This window comes from Melopsittacus undulatus, chromosome 10 (assembly GCF_012275295.1).
Source record: "Melopsittacus undulatus isolate bMelUnd1 chromosome 10, bMelUnd1.mat.Z, whole genome shotgun sequence".
Classification (NCBI taxonomy): Eukaryota; Metazoa; Chordata; class Aves; order Psittaciformes; family Psittaculidae; genus Melopsittacus; species Melopsittacus undulatus.
The window spans coordinates 23,493,956-23,515,493 of record NC_047536.1 but is presented as its reverse complement, the minus strand read 5'-3'; the positions used below and the strand labels follow the sequence as shown (position 1 = coordinate 23,515,493).

Below are 21,538 nucleotides of genomic sequence, written 5' to 3'. Positions count from 1 at the left end.
CCTGACCCAAGCTTCACCACAAGTCAAACCAAAGCACAGTCTGCGAGGAGAACAATCAGGTGATTCATTTCCAAAGTGGATTCCTTGTCCACGTAAAAACAATTAAAACACTAATGCAGCTGCCTTCCCTGTTTCCTGTTCCCCTGCTCCTCTGTGGCATGCATGCTAGCCACATGGAAAACCTCCACAGCTCTAAGTTAGGTTCACTGACTAGCTCATTCTATTGCATTAATTCTCAGTTCGTGGATGTAAAGTATTTTCATGCATGATTATGCTTAGTCACTTTGTGTCAGGACCTCTGCCTTTCACTCTGTTTTGACAGCTTCAGAGCAGATTCTTCCACAGAATGTTTTTCTTTATAAAAAAACAAAAAGGAAACCCCAAAGTTCCCCACTCTCCATCATTGCTTTTTCCCCTTCTTCTACACAAAAAAAAAAAGGCTAGAAAATTTTCCTGCAAAACTACTGGACATAACCACAGCAGTTAAAACTAAATAAATAAGAATCCTCTTAGACAAACAGATTGACTGCATTTAAAGCATGTATCTATTTAACCTGAATGACTAATGCACGAAGTACTTGCGTCTGCAAATAGGCTAAGAGATAGTGTTTCTCTGAGACCTCAGCAATGGGATGGACCACAGAACTACTTGTTTCATGTGGAAGTAAAACCAGTAACTGGGTATCGCTACCATGCAAAAACAAATGTTTCTTTTTACAAGAGGGATACATTTAAGGAAGTATTAAGCTAAAACTATATTTTTTCCCCCCATTATGTGTGCTAAAGAAAATAATTTGCCAAAACCAACATTTGTGATAAACCTCTGAAGTTTGAGCTCGGTGAAGCCCAACTGCCACGCAAAACTGAAAAGGTCACTCAGCTCCTCTGAGTGACTCCCCCCATTCCCAGGTACTGAAAAAGGTATACGTCACATCTTTCGTCAAAAGAACAAGACTAACGACCCAAGAAACTACAGTCTGGTCAGTCCCCTCTCAATCCCAGGGAAGGTCAGGGAGCAAATTCTCATCAGAACCATTTATTAACATATTCTGGGCAGCAGGTGATTTGGATTAGTCAGCATGGATTTATGAAGGGGAAATAATTTTTGGCAAAACTGACAGCTTTCTATGATGAGAAACAGCAGTGACAGCAGTGGATGCTAGCTACCTTTGACACTGTCTCATACAACATCCTTGCAGACAAAACAACATATGGGTCAGACAGAACCACGGGGTGAACTGAAAACCTAGTTGAGCTGCAAGACTCAAGGGCTGTGGTCAGCAGGATACCACTCAGCTAAAGGCCAATCCTTAGTGCTGTAGTCAGGGTACACACTTGGCCAACACAGTGCAACTCCGTTTATCAGCTGGACAATGGCACCAAGCCCACCCTCAGCAAATATGTTGATGAAACAGAAGTTCCATAAAAGGAAGTGCAAAGTTCTGCACCTGAAAAGGAATAAACCCATGTGCCATTTTACACTTCATATGCACATTGATTCCTGTCTTACTGCAATTTTCTTTTGCCATGGTAAGAAACTTCACAAAACAGTCACATAGTGCTGCCTTGCAGCCTGAAGTATACCTTCATTATTTACATAACATCAGAGGTGGGTAAGTTATTGAATATAACAGTTGATATCCTGTTTATACAAAAAGACATTTAACTTTGCCGATGGCAGGTGTCAAGCTATTCATATCTTTAAGAATTTCCTTCATTTTAACTCATATCACAGTAACTTTCCAGAGCAAATGTGGACAGTAAACGATATGTTGCTCCATATCTCTCTTACACATGATAAAGCCTCTGTCCCCATCTCTGCAGCACTTACAATCAAATTACACTAAAAATATCCTGTGTATAACAAATTTGGACTGCTGTGTCACTTAAAGGATGCTGATCCCCTAAGAGCTTCTCAAAGTTTCCAACATATCTGTATAAATTAATCCAAAACTCAGTGAAAAAGAATGGCAATGAAGTTTCTCTTACGATATAAAAACCAAACAATGATACTGCCAAAAAATCCCAGTGACATATACAGGTATTTTGATTGTGGAGGCACAATACAGCTGCATACCAAACTGAAAAATTCACATCAGTGTGCTGCTCTACCACTTTAGCCTTATGTTTTTAACATATCTACTAACTTTCACTCATTTTACAGTTCCCAGTGCATACATTTAGCTCCCTTATCTCATTATTACAAAAATACCACAGAGCATCACAGTTCACATGACAGTTTTATGTTATTTCCCAATTAAAAAGGAGGAAATCATTAACCTTCATAAACAAACTTCAGAAACTGCAGAACTTCTTTTGATGCTCATGGAAAGAGAGCTAGAAGACTGGCAGATCTATTGGAGAACCACTTGCGCTTTAACTACTCTGACTGCTTATTTTGTGCTTTGGCATCAGAAGAAAACTACTGGTTTTATATCGTAGCTATTTTTAACTGTATTTCAAAGGTATTACTTCTGAAGTGTCAGTAAGAAGCAACCTCTATATTATCAGCTCTCACAACAGAATAAAATACAAGGCCACCACCTTCTGTTCCACCATCTACCTTGCAGCTTTAGAACAAATCACTTCAGAAAAAGTTATATATTCAGTTCCTAACAGAGGACACAATCTACTCAGGGCTTTGTAATCTCCAGCCATTAGTTTTTCTTCTCGTTTACAGCTCAGTGCTTGCTCCAACATATTTCCCCATTCCATTTGCAGCACTTTATTGAATATTTAGTGGCTCATACACACCCTTATTCAAACAAAGATACATAAAGTTTTTAACTCTGTGGGGATGGAAATAGAAAGCCTGACCACTAAATTACACTATTACTTGTAATCATTGCTAACAACTCCACTCACTATTACAGTTAATTTAAAGATTGTTTTTAAAAGAAGCCTTTTGAAAGGATATTGTTTACTAGCAGTCTAGAAACCCAGAACCAAAACCAGATCCTGTCACCTGTTAAGATATTCTTCAACCACAGAACAAAGCTGTTACCTATACTAACCTTAACATGGTTCTTTAGCATGTTCTGTTCAGAACTGTGCAACATGCAACACACCTTGTTTTCAAAGGCTGTTCAACAGCAATGAGGAAGTGCCGTACACCTGTATGAAGGTGCCTCTCTCTGGGGCAGTAATGATGAAGAGATCCCCAGGCACATCTCACGAACACAGATAAAAAGGGCCATAGAAATATTAGCAGAAAGATACTGGCAAACGATTATGGCCCAACAAAAACTATTTTGCTGAACAGACTGTCACTGGAGGTATCCAAGCAATAAACTAAGCCAAAACAGACTGCACAGATCTGCAACTCAGCCTGGCAAGGCTCAAACAACTGCTTCATTCTCTACTACCAGTGGCAATCACAAACCTGAGCTTTGCTGATTATTTGAAATCTCTTGAAAAAGAAAGTTCTTTGTCATTTGCTGCTTGTACTTGCTTTAACAAATCAGACAGGAGAAGATACAGTTCCTCTTGATTAACTTGGACTCAGCTGTAAGAACAAGAAGTAATGTACTCAATGCACTGAAATTCTTACAATTACCAAGGTAAGAATGTACATATACTGCCCCACCAGAAAAATAAGCTGCTTCTCTGAATACTCTTATGTATTACAAATAAGCAAAGAAACTAGAACTGGAAATCTAGTATTTGCAACAAAATGAAGTAATATTCCCATGTGTTAAATTCAGAGCCAGCTGGAAATAAAGTTTGCCTATTTCCAACCTAAATTATGCCTTACTAAAGTAAAATACACGAAGCCAAAAGATGTAATGGAAATGAGAATTTCTGGGAGGGTGAGGGGGAAATTGAGATGATTAAGTAAACAACAAGAAAGCTGAAAGTCTGCTATGGGTCACTGTCTTTTTTAGAACTGCAAATTGCTGCAAGCGCCATCGCATGTTCCAGAGGAATCATCTTCATGCTTTCTAATTCCAACAGAAGTCCACCACCTGGTTCCTGGGAATCTTTTGCAAGTGACCAGATGGCAACAGGAAAGCATAGCCAGGAGGGGACAACAAAATCACCCCAACCCCGCAACATTCAACTGCTTGTTACATTCCAGCCCATGCCTCTGAAAAATAAAACAGAAATTATAGGAAAAAGATGGATTAGAACTGCACCACTATTTCAATAGTCTCAGCACTTCCACTTAACTGGGGTTTTGTGGGACTACCCTGAAACCCTTTTGCCCTTTATCAGAAGATAAAGTAGGGTTCTCTTCTGAAACCTTTGGACTCTGAAACCCAGGACTTCCAACTGTAGCAATAAATAAAATCCTTGACTGAAAGTTTCAGTCTTTACGCCCCAGATCTTCTATGAAGAACTGACAACAGCACACTTAAAAGAGGTTTATCTGCTAACAACAAGTTTTAATTGCATCCTTCAACTCCCAGGGAATCACCATACTGCAAGGACACAACTTAAAGCCCACAGGTACGTGAAGAAGCTTAGAACTGCCTCCTAAACTGAAACTTGACAGTGAGCCAGAGGTAAGTGCACAGTAAGAATGACAGCAGCACAGTTATCACAGGAGCACACAGTCCTACTGTAGCAGTCTGATACTGCTGAAAGAGTCTTCCACCTTCCTCTTCATGTTCCTCCTAGTCACACATGGGGACTCCTAGTTCCCATCTTTGTGCCAATTCTGCCACTGAACTGACACGCAATGACCTCTTTAAATTCAGTAAATACTCAGGAAGAAGAGAAGCCCAGAGTTCCTGAGAACTGAAAAACTAGTTTTAGTTTTATTTTTAATAAAATAGGCATACTTTGCATGCCCTGACAAACTGTCCTATATAAGGAGTGTAATACAGTGTGAATGCACTTACTACACCATACATACACTCCTTCATGGCTTACATGTTCATGCAAAACTTGGCAAACCAAGAAGGTACACACATACTAGAGTAAAAGTCTATAGGGTCATAATGCTGCATAATGACCTCCTTAATCAGCACAGGAGTCTTCCAGGTGCAAATCCTGAGTCTACGTGTGAGGTCTGACAATTTTGTTCAGACAAGTTTTATTTAGCTTGTAACGCATAAAAACATTCCTGTATTTGATTATAAATTGTGACAGCAGAAATACAAAATACAGAGTTTACCATTTTAAAAATAGGAAGTGAAAGATCAAAAAGCAAAGCAATCCCAGCTGTGGTATGGGCTTTCTCTATAGATAGATCCTATCCCTATCATTACTGTCTACAAAGTCCCTGCCCTCTTAACTCCCACATTGTCCACCCTTAACTGTGCATTCATTTTGTTTGTATCTTCTACAGTCAAACATAGTGTCTACTGGGAAGTTCACAGCTTTAAGGTGAACACACGTTAATCTGAGAGCATTTTCACCTCTAACATCACCATTGGGAACAGCATTATTTTGTTCAGACATTGACATCTCAGGTGAAAGCAAGGCTATTCTTAAGTGTCACCTTTGCTTTACTAATTCAAGTTGTCACTAATGCTGTAAGTCTCATAGTTTTGAGGGCCTGACTGGGGTGGGAAGAAAGGGAAAAGAAGAAAGTAATGATATACCACAACTCACAGGACTATGTTTAAAACTTTTACACCACTGAGAATACCTAAATAATCCACCAGCAATGGCAACAGGTTTTAACACAGAACAAATACACTCACCCAAGTTAGGTTTCAAAAGAGGGGTTAAACACACTGATCCGATGGTGCACAAAAAGAACAATGAGAACACCCTCACCTTGTGATCACTTATTCATTGACCTGAACTAGATCTGGTTCAAGCAAATGTTTAACAAATGTAGCACTGCTCTGGAAATCGGTCATTTTAAATACACAGCACGTGCTACATTTGCAGAAGGCAAAGATATCCTAACACTTTAGAGTATCATGTTATTTTATCACGCACAAAATGGAGTATGCCCATTATCTGCAGGAGTACTGCCCACTGTTAAGTCTTCCTCTGTATCTTCAGCTTCAGGTGATGAACACTTTTGAATGGAATTAAAATAAACTAAATAACACAACGTAAAACAACCCCAAAAGCTCAGGTGACAGCTATTTAGTCTGGATAGCTATAGAAGGAAAGTGGTCAGAGTGCTTTCCTAAACCCTCCTCCTTCCTAAACCCTCCTCTTTCCTGTTATCATTATACCCATTCTTCCCTTTCAAACAACTGGAATAAGAAGCTGCTTTGAGAACTACATCATTGATGACAACATGTGCCCTGGATGAATTGTGTACACTGAAGAACAGAGGCAGCCTTGCTATCCTTACACAGAAAACAAGCCAGTGTCACACTGTTAACTTTTTACCTTCTAAGCTCCTGTATTTTCTTTTTCCTCACTTCCATTATAGGGTGATGTGCCCTTGGTATGCAGGATCACCCCAGGAAGTCACAACTTGAAGAGACAGTAACAGGTGTCCAACTACAGGTAAAATCTAGTGAAAATATGCAGCTCCCCACTTTTACAAAGGTTATTAAGCCTGGTTAAAGATTGGACCAAGCACATTATCATCTCATTAACATTTTTATATATTAATCCCAGTCTTTCTTCTCTAGTCTCTGAAATTATGTATTTACAGTGGTAGAAAATACACACATACACATAAACACAAGGCACTTACAGAGGTAAACCCTGTGAAAAGAATTTAATCAGTGATCCAATGGTCAATTAGTTCAACTCTGACAAGCCAAAGTAAAAACTCTTTAAAGCTGAAGAATCCTTATAAAGAATCAGCTCACTCCAGCCAGCCACTCTGCAAATAAATGAAAACCAGCTCATGGCACTGGCAGAGCAAGATCCAAGGTGTCAGAAAAGTACATACAAATGCAGTATTTGGAGCAACAGGTCTTAATCCATTCAAATGTTTATGAAACCATCAGTGAAGAAGTAATATTTGGATATCTGAGCACTCTATCAAGCAAGAATAATTATTATTAATATATAATTAAAAGACAGCACTGGGGATAGGGGCAGGCACTAGAATGATTATTGACCAAAAGTATGTTAAAAATTAACACAATCGGCTCTTCCATGTCTCAGGATTTCTTCAGCTTGCTCAGCACCCAGTCTTCATTAGCTTTTCTCACTGCACTGGACAAGACAAAGCTAGAAAGGGAGTAATCACTTACAAATTACTTGTACTGGCAAAAGATCCATCACAATCACATGAAACTAAAGGAATCAAAGAGCCCATTTTATTTTTAAGTAAATGAACATGCTCCCAGTCACAAATTATATTCTTGATGGATATTTAATTGCAAATGGCTATCCACTTGATGAATAAAAGAATAAAAGAGAACCAGATTATAAACCTGCCTTTACTATGTCTTTTTCTATTTAAGATTGCTTTAAACCTTAACTGATCTTTCTTTTCCTTAGCATCAAGCTTTTAAAAAGATAACCACGTATCGAGCTAAGACTGAGAAAAAGTCTACTGAAAGGATACCCTTGACAAAAAACTAGGCCTCTAAAGAACAGAAAACAGAGCATAAAGATTTCAAGGAGATTAACACCCTCTTCTTGAAAGCTCCAGCTTCTGTATCATCACCTATCCAAGTCCAAACACAAGATTTGCACATTTTGGGTAAAAGGTAAGTTACCCAAGTTTCACTTTTCCTTGACTAGAAACAAGGTTCCACACAATAAAACTTTAACAATCCACCTGAAGAGGACGGACCTTTTCCTGCTTACCAACAATACCATTTGAGTCTAAACTCTGAACTTCAAAAATCAATGATCTAAATGCAAGCATGCAAGTAGTTCTTCTCATGCCCGAAACAATAGGTCTCTCCTACCAGCATGGTTTAGAATAGCTCAGGCAGGTGGGTGGAAAGCAGGCATTATCAGTTTCTAAATGGGAGGACTGTAATAAAACTTAGAAAAGAGAGAGAACAGCATATTAACATACTGCCAAGTTTAAAAAACGATTTGAATAACCAGCATAACAAGATCTAGTATCGCATTTCCTCAGAGACAGGGGTAAAAATCTGCCCTTGATGTTTTACCAGGAAGTTTGTTCTATGCCCGTGTATAGTAAAAGCAGAAATTGCCAGCATAACTGAAGAGCTGGTCATACAAAATAGGGCCTTGGCTGCTTTAAAATATTCTTTCCCAATTTGTCACAATCCTGTCATTTCTATTGAGTGCAATTTCAAATTCTTATGAAGAAAAAGATCAATCCTTCAACTGCAGCAACTCTGCACTACAGCAAGTAAAACCAGAATGTCAGTCTCTTACAGAAAATGTTCAAGTCCATATTGCTTTATTCTTCAGAAAAGAGGGATAAACAGATAAGAGAAATGAAGAAGGAAAACTACCTTTCCCTCTCCAAACTGCGGACACAGAATTAGCTCATATAACAGTCAAATCAAGCCCAAGTGGGATTGCATAAAATTGTTAAAAATACTTAATTTATGAGACAGTAAAAAATAAGTAACTAGAAAAAACAGAACCCTTCCAAGCTAGACTATAATCATAGCTTGTCTATTTTGTCTTCCAAGGTAACCACACACTTCAAAGTGCTTCTGTAGCTGGCCAAAGTAGGGTTACAGGCAGCAACTGAGACAAATACTCTCCTCTAGGTTATGCACACGTATTCACTTTCCTTAGGTGTAAGGGCACAAAGTAGTTCCTTCAATTACATGTAAGCACAGCGGACTGACAAGGAACATTACTGGCTAGCCAAACAGAAAGACTTCACAATAAACCACACTCCCAGAAGTTTCACCATTACCATTTGCAAAGGGTTTATCCTCTGCTCTAACCCTACAGACTCTTTTCCTCGCTTTTAAGCAGAAATCAACTGAAAAATAACATGAAAAACACTTTACTATGGTTGAACAGATTTACCACTTGGTATAAACAGCTTAAATTTACAAAATACGTTCATTTAGATGCTATCCACTGATAATACTGTTGAGAAGCCACTTATCCATTGCATATGCTCTACAACAGAAGAAAATTAATTGATTTTGTACACCTCTCATGAAATATTTTTCAAGCAATGCTAAGGCGAGCTTGCCTAGAAACAACTATTAATTTCAACTCTACAAGTGAAATATCATGCTATGTTACTACCTGTCTTCTTATTTGTTCTGTAGTTAACTTTCTCAAACCATTCTGAAACTCAGAAACAAGGAAACACAACAACTTCATATTTCACATCTGTTCCACCACAGAAGAAACAGAACTTTAATGGGGGAGAGAAAATTGAGGGAAGAAATCAAGGTGATGCCACTTAACTAATAAATTCATGTAAATAATCTTCTCTCAATCTCTCTTAAGCCCCAAAGTAACTGTTTAATCTGTAAGAAGCTTTCAAAGTTAGCACTCAGAAGTCTCAGTTATTTTCCACTGCAACATCATCTTGTACATGCACTGTATCAGGTCTTTCCTTTGAAGACAAGAAAATTCACTTTGGATCAGAATGCTACATATTATTTCACTGATCACTGGGAGGTGAATGCGTTCAGTGCACTGATTAAAACTGTCAGACACTACAACTAACAATGCACACTAGAGCAAGTTTAGATTCAAATGGCTGTAGCAAAGAGCAATGTAACTGGCATTACACCAGAACTGCTCCAGACTTTCACTGTGAGAGAAGAGTTTAAACTTGGTTGTTGGGTTTTTGTGGGTTTGGGGCTTTTTGGGTTGTTTTGTTTGGGGTTTTTTAATTAGTTTTTTTCTAAGCACTACAATCCTCAGAATCTAAGTCTGCAGTTCATATTTCATTTTTAAACATCTATGCCTTATTTCAGGTAAATACAAGCAAGCAGAGCTGGATCTACTGTCATACCCTCCAGAGTGATTGTCGTAAGTATACTGTATACAAGTATCTATATTTCTCTACTTTTCCCTTTGAAAAGGATGAGTGTCAGGGTAGCAGACACCAAACAAAATTATGAGAAACTCACTAAAATAAGCAATAATATATTGAGAAAATACGGTCTAAACTACCCTCATTTCTGACTTCTATGTCTGTAACTAAACTATAGACACACTTTGCTGGGGATATTTTCTGAAGCTTCAAGGGTAAAGGATGGCACAAAATGATAACAGATATCTCAGATGCTACAGCTGCCTTTCCCTCTGCATCACACAGATCTGAAGGTTCTTTTTGCCATTTAACATCACAAGTTACAGCTGAATTTTTGCCTATCAGAGCCACTAAAGGCATACTCAAACACCATCTTCTGCTTTTATCTGGATACTACTGCTACACAAGGTCAAAGACACCCTCTTTGGAAGCAAGAGGTGTAACGGCTGGAACTTGTCCGTGTTTCCAAAATAGAGCGGTGGCACCAGCACTGCCATTCTGCTGTGTTTACAAGAGCGAACACAGTTCAGTATAAACCTCCAGCTACAGCCATGCTTTATCACTGGGAAGCATTACTTCAAGGTACGGCTGTACCCTGACGAGACAAAGGCAGTGAAGCCTCGCAAAGAGGCTGCAGCGTGAACTAGAGGGGCCCCAGGACGGAGAGGGACGCGCTCTTCAGAGAACCTAAATACGAAGGCTTGAGAAGGCTGCGTTACTGACCAACTGCCGCAAAACAAAGCCTCTGACGGGAGCGAATTCCCAGAGCCCAAAGAGGGTGAAGGTTTCGAGGTTAATCTCGGCGACACGGAGCCTGGAAAAGGTGGCAGGGGCAAATACTGATGGGGACAACGGGAGCAAGCGATGCAGAGATAAAGGAAACAGGGGCCCCACCAGCCCGGGGTCCGGCAGGTGCCTCAAGCCGCCGGAAGGAAGGGGCTCCCCAGCGCAGGCCGGCAACATCGGCAAAAGGGCGGCAGAGCCAGGAAGCCCTCGCAGGGTAGCGCCGGGGTCCCGGCACCGCCGCCCCATGCCCCGGGGAGAGAATGACGCTGCCGTCCCAGTCCTACCTCCGGCCCAAGACCTACACCCGCCAGGGCCTTGGGTAGCAGCGCTGGCGGAGAGAGGCTCCCTCAACGAGGCCCTCCCGGGACTAGAAACCCCTCAAGCAGCCAGGCCTACGCCCGCCGGGGTCCCTCTAGCCCCCCTGCCTCGCCACGGCCGCCGAGGGAAGCGCTAGGGAACGGCGCGCTCTGCCGAGCCCGCAGAGCCCCGACCCCAGCGTGCCCGCCACCGCCTCCCGCTGCCCGCCCCGCCCGCGGCGCGGACCCCGCTCCCTCACCGGGCACGGGCGCAGCAGCTGCTCCGCTCCCCGGCCAAGATGGCAGCGTCTCCAGCCCGGCCTGAGGCAGCGACTTCGCAAAGTCGGGCAGGAGCTGCGCATGCGCCGAGTCCCTTGGCGGCCACTGCCGTTCCGTGACTACAGTTCCCGGCGTGCTCCGCGGTGGGACCGGCGCGGCGGGTCGGCCTGGCTGGCGGTGCCTGATTTCCGGTTCGGGGGCTGCGCGTGTTGTGTGCGCGGGCTGTGGTGGTGGCGTCACCGAGTGCTCTGCTGCACTCTGTGCCTGGTACAACACTGGGGTTTGGCCGTGGGGCTGCCCGGAGCGTCAGGGAGCCGCTTGGGCCTGCTCATCACCTCACCTGCCGCAGAAACCATATGGGCCAGGGCCCTGGAAAGGACTGTGTGTGTATGTACACACAGCACGTACATAGAATATTAAATCATAGCATCAGCTCGGTTGGAAAAGACCTCTAAGCTCACCAAGTCCAACCATTGCCCCAGCACTGCCAAGGCCACCACTAATCCATGGCACTGAGGGCATCGTCTACACGGGGTGTGAACGCTTCCAGGGACAGTGGCTCCAGCCCTGCCCTGGGCAGCCTGTTCCAATGCCTGAGCACCCTCTGGGGAAGGAATTGTTCCTCAGCTCCATCTAAACCTGCCCTGGTGCAGCTTGAGGCCGTTTCCTCTTGTCCCATCCCTTGTTCCTTGGGAACAGAAACCAGCCCCTCCTGGCTCCATCCTCCTCTCAGGTAGTTTTAGGGAGCCATCAGGTCCCCCCTGAGCCTTCTCCAGACTGAACCTCTCAGGTCCCTCAGCCATTCCCCATCTCTCTTGTGCTCCAGGCCCTGTACCAGCTCAATTCCCTTCTCTGGACCCACTCTACACACGCTACAGTGATTATTGATCACCAAAGCAGCCCCGCAGGTTAGGCTAATGCTCTGCTAAAGTTACAAGAACACCTTAACAAGCCACTGGCAGTGCTGGGTTATCACAGCAACACTAATGGGAAATTTCTGATAGCACAAAGGGACATTCTGGGTGTGATAAACACATAAATGTATTGGCTTTCGCAAATCATAGGTGTGGTTTTCTGCATATAACTATACAAGTTTATAGTAACAAAACCAAAGCTCAATAAAGACATGAGGAAACCGGAGTCATATAGTAGAAGAATCTGTAAAGTTAAAAAGAAGAAAAGGGGGGGGGGGAGGTTTGCATGCTTGATAGAAGAAAAGCTAATGCCTGTAAAATATAGAGTTAAAGTACTTTTTAGCTTAACTTACGTTATAGAAAGAGAACACTGTTTATGTTGTTAGCCTGTGGAATTTAGTGGCCCCACTAAATGTGAGTTAACTGTTTCACACTGGTCCTCTAAAATATCTTTAAAGAACAATGTTTGTGTTGTAAGTCTGTGGTGAGATAACAAGATTTAGTGACCCCACTATGCATGAAAGAGTTATTTCACACCATCCTTGTACTTATCAGTTAGTTCAGAGACAGAGCCTCCCAAACATCTGCTAGCCTGGGATACTCCTTGTCTGCCCGTCCTGCTATAAATCTTGCAGGAAGGTCACACTGTTTTAAATCTTTGTTATTAGAATAATTACAGATCTGGCTGGTTTTAGCGAGTTGTGTGATTACTGGGGCATCCAACTGGGCCAAAGGTGAAAAGCACACTGTGAGGAAGACTGCTTACTTCATCTTGAAGACCCCTACTCACATGAGGAAGACTGCTTACTTCATCCTCAAGACCCCTGCCCACAATTATTGAAGAGGAGTGCGCAGATGCCAAGAGGAGGAGACTTATGATAATAAATTACTGGACTTAATTATAATGTTCCCTGCCTATATGCAGGGATTATGAATATGTATGTGACTAGTGGAATTGTGAAAGTATATAAACCTGTAACAAATACTGATCACTTGGGCCTCTGGCTATGGTCATGCGCCCAGCGCTGTTTCCTTTTGCTTTATTGAATTTGTCCCTTAATAAAACCTTGTTACCTTGTTTAGAGAAGTGAGTTCGTATTGCACATGGGTAATCTGAGTTTCTTACAAACAGGCAAATGGGATATGAGTGGTAGTGTGGGCTTTGGCCATACAGTCATGGTTTTGTGGGTTTAGTGTATGCACTTAACCCATTAATATTACTTAACCTTTACATAAACCCTTGTTTCAAGTGTACTTTTTCTTAACTAGAATGCATCATTGCATAAGTGAATACATGGGAATTAAGATACACTTCCTCTTTTGACAGAAAGGAATAAGAGTGTTCAGTTTCCATGCAGTGAAATCAGAGAAAAGAGTCCGTTATTTTCAAAGAGTAAGAGAATATCTTTGCTAATGTTTCAGGGAAATTGCACACTTTACAAATGCAAAGTTTAGCATTTTCTTACAACTGGTAGGGATGTAAAAATCCATCTTCTTTTCCTGCCTCATGCATAAACTCCAATAAGAAAGATTCCATAGCTGCAATTAAATGACTGTTTCTGTTGATAAGGCCTAAGCAAGAAAACAGCTCAGATTGTTTTCCCCTAACAGAATAACATACATGTTTGCATGCCAGTTAGCCCTCTGCAGTTATGACTGACCAAGGTATATATGCATATAACTTCAAGCAAAGGAATCCCTTTAATTCCAGCATAGAACAACACTGGCTGCTTGGTCAGAGCCTGTGAGTGCTGAGGAGTTAGAAGTGTGTGGCTTTGCCAGAAGGTGTGCATCCCTGGGAAGCAAGTTTGAAGCCAGGGTTATAGCCCAGTATAGGAACCAAACAAACTGAACAGCTCAAATAAATTCTGGAGATTTGGTTGTTTGGTTGGTTATTCTTTAAAGTTTTTCTATGCGCTTTTAAATCTTTATCTTCCTTTACAGATATTTGACCACATACACATACATTTATAGTTACATATTTAAATGGCCCATTCCAATTAATGAGTTCTGAAAGCCTTACTTAACAGATATTTCTCTCTCCTGCATCACTGACATAAAGTCATCTCTCATTCATTGCTATGGTATGGATTCCTGCCTGGCAGGACAGTAAAGCTCAGGCTAACTTCAGCTGGAGTTCCACATCTGCATAGCTGGGTTTCTCTTATAGTGTATTTGCTCTATCTTCCATCTGATACATAACACTGGGCTTGTTTTTGCAGATTGCCTGTGGTTTGATTCCCAAAGCTGAAGGAACATTGAAGCTAGGTGTACTATGACCTCTTACCTCAGCTGTCTGAATTAATATGAACTTTAGAGTTTGCATGAAGAAGCTGAATGCTACTCCAAGTACACATACAGGTGACTACTATTAAATTCAGGAGATGTACGTATATCCTTAGGGGAGTGTGGCCATTTGAAGTCTCTGATTTTGTCTTACTGGTTTACAGGTTTACAAGGTAAAGGTTGCTAAAGCAGATGTGAATTAATAAGTGACTTTTTTCAAGGACACCGCACAAGTTGTCCTCTCTGTTACTATTTTTTTTCTCCTTTTGTAATTGACATTTCAGAAAAAATGATTGTTGTTCAACACCAGCAACCCCAATCTCTTTATTTTTCAGCTTTTGATGCCTCCAGTCAAGTTCCACTGGTGCCATCTGCTCTGCAAAATTCATGAGAAAAAGAATGCATTCCAGGTGCACAGACTATGATTAGTCTATGCTTGCCAGGACAGGATGAACACAGAGCAGTCTTCACATTCACACTCTTTCAGAGATCATTTTCCCTGTTAAAAATCATAGCCTGGTAGTGACCTGGAATAACAGATAATTAATTGACACCAGAACAATATGGCAAGCACAAATGAATATAACTGAGTGGCAGAAGAGCTACATATCCAAGGCTTTATCTTTCTTTTGTTTGCTTATCTGGGGAAAAGGGAAGACTATTTGATTATTTTCTTTTTTCCTTATACTTTCTATAACTACAAGATACTCAGGGAGGATGGAATTTTCTTGCTATTCTCTGTTGTAGCTTTCTTTTGAGTGTTAAGAACTCCAGCAGTTTAGGAAAGTTATCTACTGTTTCCAGAATGATCTTGTACAAGGGCATTCTAGAAAAGCTGTGCATGCTTTATAGCTTTCCAGGTTTGCTAAGTTTTATACACTCAAGCATTGCTTCTGGGAGTTAATTTCTGAGAGATAATAATAGTCATAACTTTTTTTTTCGTTCTTGCTCACTCCAGTAGAGATTTCAAGGTCACTATGACACAGATTGTTTCTTGTGGTAAAATACGTATAGCATTTATTCTCAATTGGGCTATTGTAAGTAACAATATTCTAATCACCAATGCAGCCTTGGGGTTACTCCCTCCCAGATACAGAACTAGCTGTTGAGTTTCCCGAGGTTTTTGTCTACCTTCATTTAGGACCTTAGTGTAGTAATGCTATATAAGTCGACAACATAAAGCTGATCCTGCTACTGAAGGGACCACAGTGACCATCTCCCCATGGAAAGAATTTTGCTAGTGTGAATGCTTACCTACTTTGGGCTAGACACAGCCCCAAGCAAATATCACAAAGTGACTTGAATAATCATCAGATGTCATCAGCATTCATTAGCTGCTAAGCTATTTTAAATCTTTTGACAGTGGCTTAACACTTCTCTCTGCAAAGTTGGTGATTTATAAATGCAGGAATATTTTGGTTTCATGTAATTTTTCATAACTGGATTTCAAATCACTTTATAAAAAACTATAAAGTAAATTTTATAAATAAGTCTTCTGGAGCTTTTTTTTATGTAGGTAAGTATTGCAGCAAGTGCTTCATTTTTAAAAAACAGATTTGATTTAATAAATATTTATAAATAAAATTTTGATTTAATAAAATCTTGAAATTGTCAACTCTAAAAAAAAGATTTTTGCTATGCTGCCTTGTTATCAGAGTCTGAATTCATGATATCACTCATGAAGATAAATGTGGAATCAGAGTTTATCTATTTCTAATTGACTTTAAAATCAGAATTGATTAATTTGACTTGAGATTTCTGAAAGTATCAGTGGGAAAAGATAAATTACTTCCTGTTATCTGCAGAATGAAATGTTCAGGTTGGTAAGAAATTATTATTTCCAAGTAATCTAATTAAAGGGTAAAACAAAGACGTGGCTGTTTAATTAAGTGTTTTATTACTCAATTGCTTTACAGTGCATAATCAGAGAACTGTGAGGGAGTGATTAGGTGTCTTGAGAACGGAAATGACACAGCCATGGTATGTATCTGTTTTAAAGGAAGGACAAGATACTGGGAAAATTGTTGCTCTTTTCCCCACACAAAAGGCTGAATATTATTTTTCCCTGGGACTGAAGAACATGATACTGTAAATCACTGCCTACACCAAGACCTTGCTAACAGCCTTCAGATCAGCCTGGCCTGTGGTGAGACAGCATGGCAGATAGGCAGGGCACCTGTGGGTACTACTTGGGTTCTGGTTACACCTTTGCTGTCTGAATGCTGCATCTAGAACTCTTAAAGGATGAGAACACATGCATTTGCTCAGTGTCGGTGATAGTGGGATGCCTGTTTCTGCCAGGCTCTTTGAGAAGAGTTTTTGAAATGGAGATGCTAGTAGAAAGAGACGTTATCTTGTTTAGACCCAGGTTTGTTCCTGTCCCACCCTGATAACCTTCCTCATTTTATATAGTTTTAAATTGTCAACATCAGAAAGGCTGACTCATGCCCTGAGTGGTTTACCTCCTTGCAAATTTCTCTGGTATAAATCAACTTGCATTCCAGAGCAGAACAGATGCTGATAAAAAGCTGTGTAATGTTAAAAGTAGTACAAAGGGAGAAGGTATGTTTTAAATACTCGGGGCTTGATCCAAAGCCAAGTAAAGCAAACAAATTGGTTTCCATTGTGAATTCTTGAAAAGTATCAGCTTCAGGAGTCTGTACCTTCTTTACCTTATGTAGTTCCTTGTACCAGGATACCCCAATGTCCTCCTCTAAAAAGAAAAAAACAACCCAAGCTAACAATTCTGTTGAGTAAGAGGTGAAGTTGTGTGTTTCAATAAGCCTGTCTGTCCCTTGAAGCTGCAGCATTACACTTCTGTACAAGAACTCTGAACCAAAGCTCCAGTCTTGAACTGCAGGGAAGGTAACAGGCCCTGGCTTTGAATATTCCTTGCTGAGTAGTAATCTTACTCATTCACTCGACTTATTTCATCCAGCCTTTCTTATGCTCACTGTGCACTTAGTAACCAGGCAGCTGAATTACAGACTTAAGGTGAGTAACAACAAGGGACAGGAAGGTTGCTGTACCAGTCCCATCGCATACCATTAACATACCAGCTGCAGTGCTCATAATTTCCCATGCTGGATTAAGGGAGAATTTACTTGGCTAAACTTGCTCTACAAGACTCAGGGCTTGGTCCTCAGTTCATGTTATGCTCATGCTTGCTACAACTGCGAGAGGGAGGAGAAGGCAATGTCATACTGACTTACCACCAACCCAGAGCTTCAGGGTCTGAACCAGCCTCTTGTGTAGCAGGCTGGCTTAAGGGTTTCTCTAAGAAACAAACCTGGTGTTTTTTCTCATGTTGGGGCTCTAAGGAAAATAAGAGGCAAGAGGTAGAATCAGTCCAAACTTCACAGCAGTTAATTTATTATCTTCTAGCTCTTGCTTCAGTTCATGCTTGCACTTGTGTGTAAAGACAGCATGTTCACAAGTAAATAATTTATAGTGTTCTTGCCACAGAACCTAGCCTCCTTTCAACCCTTGGACTAACCATACTCCTCCAAAAGGCACCAGCTTGATCACACCAAACTGCTGCTGGTCCTCCTTCATCTGGAAGACTAAACGAAGGCTCCCTCTGCCCTCTGTTGGGCAGTCTATGATGGAAAGTGGATGGTACCAGCAACACAGAACCAGGACCTGGTGAAGTGCAGAAGCCTCTGCTGAGGAGAGGTGTGGAGAAAGTGGAAAATTCACAGCAGAATCTGGAATGTGTTGAACTTAATATCACTGGGGCAAATGGTGTTATCATGGTATCATAATGCTAATGCTTGCTACAGTAGTATAAATGTTGCTGTGGCTTGAGATGGTATTAACTGAGCTATATTCCCAGTGGTGTTACTGTGTGTTGCTGCACAAGATGATAGCAGTCAGGAAATCACATTGTGAAGGGCTTTGTGCAAACCCACGAGGCAATACATGTCTCAGAATTTATGCTTGAGGCAGGTAGGGAGAGTTTAATTGCAGAGAGAGCTGTAACATGTTTGTGAGTAATATAAACCTATGTCTATGCTGCCCATAACAGCACTATATTAAAGCCAATATAAGGCACAAAGAACAAGGGCTCTCATCCACATGGGACCCCTGCTAAGCTAAATTAGCAGTGTGAGTCATGCAGCCTGCATGTAAGAAGGCTGCTGCAGCTTTCAGCTGCTTTCTTGGGCCCTCACAAGTCATGAAGCTACAGAGCAAAGCACTGCACTTAGAAGATGCCAGCAATGGCATCACTGTTAAAACCTTCATTAGGTACCATGTGACATTTACCATGATAAAATCCAACTGGATCATCACTGTACCTGCCTCACTGCACAGAACGGCTTGTCCTTGCTGGAACAGTCATTACGCAACACCTCTTTCATCTGCGTCATTCACTATGGGTATTCTTCTTCACTCCTCACCAAACCTCTATGCAGGGCAAAACAACACTAGTTTCCTATTCAGGGTGCTCCTGAACGCTGCCACCACAATATCACAGTGTTTCACAGGCAGAAATCTTTACAATGTGTATATAAGTTTGTGGGAAAGTGAAACCGTTGTCTGCAGTTTCTGGGTATGGGTGAGCTGAGGTACAGAATATAATGTTCTCATTGTTTGTGGGTATCCTTTTGAGACATGCAGGGTTTGTTTTGTCAGAGTATTTGGCATTTTCGAAGGTCAGTAAACAAATTATGGACATTCTTTTATTAAAAAAAACCCAACAATTCAGATTGCATGAAATTCTTCTTATACTGTACATAATAGATTAATTGTCCAGTCAAGCAACCACCTGGCTTTGTATGGGGTACCTGTGTGAAGTACCTGTATTATCAGAAGCTTAGACTGATGTTTTCTCCTAGCCTTGAAATTTGCAGCATCTCCCAGCCATGCCAGGTTTAAACCTAAACCTTTTTTTTTTTTAAGTAATTCTGAAGAAATGTAATATTCTCTTTTTTAAGGGTTTTTTTTTTGTCTGTTTCACAATTTTCAGTGACTGTGAGATATTTAAATTTACAACCCAGAACATCCCCACTTGAACTACTACAGTAAAAGAAACAGTCACAGGATGTACAACATGAATAACATTCTGTAGTTTCATATGCTCTGTTAGGTAGTGTTTTTCGTAATTTTTTGTTCTTTTTCCTGTTCCCTTTTCTTCACTACATCCTATTCCCTCCATTTTGTGCCATCTTGTGCCATCTGGTGACCCAAATCTACCACTGACAGCAACAATGAAAGGACCAGGGTACATACGAATAGTCAGTGCACTGACTACTGATACATTAAGATGTAGTACAATACAGTGCTATGAGGCATCAATCTCCTACATCAGAGGACTGGGGTAAACCATGCCGCTAGCGTGACTTGTCTTTAAGCACTCCTTGAGAATATCTGCGTTGGAGCACCTTCACGCTAGGTGGAGCTAATCCGTCCTCCTTTACTAAATGCTGTCAGCTCTTGCCACCTACTCTTTCATGTAGCTGTGGGAAGGTGCTGGTCCTTTCAGCCTTCGCAGAGCAGTATGCCTTGAGCTGAAATTGGTGGGAGTTATATGAAATGATGTCTTTGTCCTGGTCTTGCTCATTAGTTAGGAAGGACATTTTGTGTATGGGTTGCCATGAGTTAGTACCCAAGGACACTGACTATAACTGACAACACAGTTTACTGGAGAAGCTGTGGCTGACACCTAATGCAAGGCATGTCTGGAGCATTTTGTTGCCCTTAGGTCATGCTGCATAAAGTAGAGCTGTCAGAAGTCTCCTGCTTGCCCATTGTCAGAGGTAGGTGTGCAGGAGCACACAGAAACTGCAGTCTGCCAGTGATGCAACCCCAGTGTCTCAGACAAGATGGCCAGAGCCTGAACTCCTGTCCTGCTGCTGTGAGCCAGTGATTTGAGCTGTGACAAGAAGGTGGGTCATGTAACCCAGTGAAAGCATGACTGAGTTAGATGAACCTGTCCAGGGGAATAGACACGCTACTCCTTTGGGAGTTACAGAACTCTTTGGTGTGGTATCAGATATGCCAGTGTGCCTGCAGAGCTCCAAATATCAAACACAAACTTTATCACTTGCGTATGTTCTGGATGAAGAGCTACAGATTCCCACTGGGACTTTTGCCTTTCTCTGTGGACTGTTCCCTGTAGGACTGAGATCAGCTGCTACTCAGGTTAACAGATATCAAGCCTTATTTTTGGAGAGTACTGTGAGCTGGGGTCTCGGGGTGAACTCTGCACTGAGAACTATTCCAAACTTTGCAAGATGATTCAGGGGGAATTTCTGTGTAAGTATGAGGAAATCCTCACTTTTAACTGTTTTCACAGATAAAAGGTACATAACATGCTGGTTTCAAAGTTTACCTCAGTTTATGACTGAGGCTTATGAAAAATGTATTTGTGCTGGTTGTGGCTGGGATAATTTTCTTCACAGTAGCTAGTATGGGGCTATGTTTTGGGTTTGTGCTGGAAACAGTGTTGACGATACAGAGACCTTTTAGTGTGCTTACGGAATCAAGGCCTTTTCTGCTCTTCATACCACTCCACCGGCAATTGGACCAAGGGTGCACAAATAAATTTGCAGGAGACAGAGATGGGACAGCTGACCCCGACTGATCAAGCGATATTCCACACCATACAGCATCAGGCTCCACATATGAAGCTGGGGGAAGAGGGACAAGGACGGAAATTCGGAGCGATGGTGTTTGTCTTCCCAAGCCACTGATACATGTGGTAGAGATGGCTGAATACCTGCCTGCCCATAGGAATTAGTGAATGAATTCCTTGGTTTACTCTGCTTGTGTGAGCAGCTTTTGCTTTACCTATTAAACTGGTTTTACCTCAACCCAAGAGTTTTCTCACTTTTAGTCTTCTGATTCTGTCCCCCATTCCACTGTGGGGGGAGCCAGCAAGCAGCTTTGCGGGGCTTAGTTGCTGGATGGGAGTTAAACCACAACAGTATTCCATATTCTGGAACTAGAGCAAGTCTGTGCGTGACCCCCAGGCAAGGCTGAAGCAGGGCTCTGCCTCCTGTGTCCCCAGCAAGCATTGGCTGCGGCAGGGGGCAAGGACCAGCAGGCCTGCCTGTGCCATTCCTGCCCTGCACCTGGCAAACCAGTAGCAGGCTGGAAAGAGCAGTGGGCTGCAGCCAAGTCCAAGGTCCAGGCAAACAGAGCAGCTCACGTGCCTCAGCTTT

At 41.6% G+C, this 21,538-nt stretch overlaps 1 protein-coding gene across 1 annotated transcript in view; it reads right to left on the bottom strand.

The window, feature by feature from the left end:
• ITCH (itchy E3 ubiquitin protein ligase) overlaps nucleotides 1-11,217 on the bottom strand; it is a 61,665-nt gene extending 50,448 nt beyond the window's left edge. The window contains exon 1 of the mRNA XM_005147523.4: nucleotides 11,154-11,217. The gene's annotated coding sequence lies outside the window, so the exon portion shown is untranslated. The remainder of the gene's footprint in view (nucleotides 1-11,153) is intronic.
• Between the last annotated feature and the right edge of the window lie 10,321 nt (nucleotides 11,218-21,538).